General features: G+C 45.7%; 1 protein-coding gene across 1 annotated transcript in view; it reads right to left on the minus strand.

Moving 5' to 3' along the window:
• Positions 1-2317, minus strand: part of NUGGC (nuclear GTPase, germinal center associated) — a 67677-nt gene that overhangs the window by 53161 nt on the left and 12199 nt on the right. The window lies entirely within an intron of this gene.

The raw sequence follows: 2317 nt of genomic DNA on the forward strand, positions 1-2317 counted from the left end.
AAAAAAAAAAAAAGAAAAGAGAAGAAAAAGAAATCAACTAGAAGCAGAATGCAAAGGAAAACAGGGGCCATGTGACCAGGAAAAATCACATCTTCTTGAGCCTCAATTTATTCATCTGGAAAATGAGAGAACTGACAACAACAACAACAAAAAAATACACATGCATTACAAGAGTTTGGATGGATGCCCTTCAGAGATCCTTAAAAATTTGGGGAATTTTTTTCCCTTCTTCACTTGAAGACGTCAGCAGCTGCTTCCTTATATAAGCAAGAACAGAAATCACCTAGAAGCAGATCTTTGTAGCTCTGTGGAGATTCATTCACTTAAGTGGTTTCCCTTGGTTATGAAGTGAAGGGCTGGTTGGGCCCATAATCCTAAAGAAGGGGTATAACCAAAATGTTGTGTTTTAGATAGATTTTAGAAAACACCCCTTGGTCATGTCTACCTGGCTAGAAAGGGGCAAGAGGTGGATCTTTGGGGAGAAGGTTGTTGAAAATGGTTCTAACCCAGGGCTCCTGGGGCTGGCCCATGCCTTAGAAAATGGCCATGAGGTGAAACCGGAAGAGTTGATCCCCAAGAATCACAGGGAGGCCATGAGGCTCCAAAACTGAGTGTGACATTCTGAGGTCATTCTCTGAAGAACCACAGAGAAGAAATGTCACATGGCACCCGAGAATGGCAGCCCACACAGAAGGCCCAGTCTCTGCCCCTGGGCTCCAGACACAGAACTCCCCGACAATTCAGGCAGCCTTCCCTCTCTGTTCAACCTTGCATCTTCCAGCACAAATGGAAGCCAACGCACACCCCGTAGAACATTCTAGTGCAAGTCATACTATTTGCCAAGGCCTGAATCTCTGCCACCTCATGCTCCACGCTCATGCCGCAACTGAGAGTTGAGAAAGGTTACACTTCAACCCTTCCATCTCAGACATTCTAACTGATGACTGAGCTCAAATTCAAGAATTCGCCCTGGCTCAGTTTGAGGACTGCCTTAGAACAAAATACCAAGTGGTTGCTGGCTCCGTGGCTGGAGCTGGAGAGGAAAAGGCAAAGAAAGAAGAGTCTGCTGGTCAGGCCCCAGGCCAGTTACCGACTGAAGAACACTTTAATCTGTGCTCCAAAAAGCATCTCAGAACTCCAGGATGTGTCCACGACCTGTCTGTGGAAAGAGTGGAAAGGGATGTAGACTTTGCAACTCAGGAACTCTTTTGGGTAAACAATGTTTGCCTAATCTCTTAGCCATGTGTATAAAACAAGGGCCAAGTCCACACATCCAGGGCCCTTATTTCAACATTGTAAAGACTGGCAACGAATCTGATAAGAGTTTGGAAGTTTATTTCTCAACTAAAACAAAGGCTAGGAAGTCCAATACAGCAGGGTTTAAAACTGTTTCTTCAATTTCTAAAATGCAAAACTATCCGGAAAGGAGAAAATATTCCATCTTGGATTTATACCACGTAAGGGTAGTATTTTTATATTAGATTGTAACAAAAATAAACTAGTCTGAACTTAGATCACAGATCTTATTATTCTTGTTCATCACTCAAACCCTTCCTTGCCCTTTCCAGCACTCCCCATCAAATCCTCCTAGGAACCAGCGGTTGCGGTGGATAGCAGCAGTCCAAAAAGCGTAGTATACCGCTGCTGTTCCTTCCTGCTGCCACAAGGTGTCACTTTTGAAAACTGATCCCCTCACAGCCTGAGCTGAGATGCGGTTTCATTATTGACTGTTGAACTTTTTTTTTTTTTTGAGACGGGGTCTCCACTGTCGCCCAGGCTGGAGTGCAGTGGCAGGGTTACAGCTCACTGCAGCCTCAACCACCTTGGCTCAAGCAATCCTCCGACCTCAGCTCCCAAGTAGCTAGAACTACAAGCACTCACCACTACATCTGGCTAATTTTTTTTTTTTTCTTTTTCAGCGATGAGGTCTTGCTGTGTTGCCTAGGCTGGCCTTGACTCCTGGGCTCAAGAGATCCTCCTACCTTGGCCTCCCAGAGTCCTGGGATTACAGACATGATTCAGACCATTGCCAGACACTGCCAGAAATCTTCCGAGCAAAACGATCCCATTCCTCAAGGCTAAGCTCAACTGAGGGAACCCCAAAGTGGCAGTTCTTCCTATATGCCTGTTCAGGCTTGCTTCAGATGCTAGCATCACCCCACTAGCCCAGAAACACTGCTTCACCTTGCCCCTAAGGAAATCCATCCCCTCGGAGTGAGGAAACGTTCCCTCTTCAGTCCTCAAAACACAAAGGATATGATACACGACTGTTTTCTGCAACTGGGGGTTACATCCCTGTCATCGTCCTACAGGGAAG

Source organism: Mandrillus leucophaeus, unplaced genomic scaffold, assembly GCF_000951045.1.
Source record: "Mandrillus leucophaeus isolate KB7577 unplaced genomic scaffold, Mleu.le_1.0 Scaffold256, whole genome shotgun sequence".
Lineage (NCBI taxonomy): Eukaryota > Metazoa > Chordata > Mammalia > Primates > Cercopithecidae > Mandrillus > Mandrillus leucophaeus.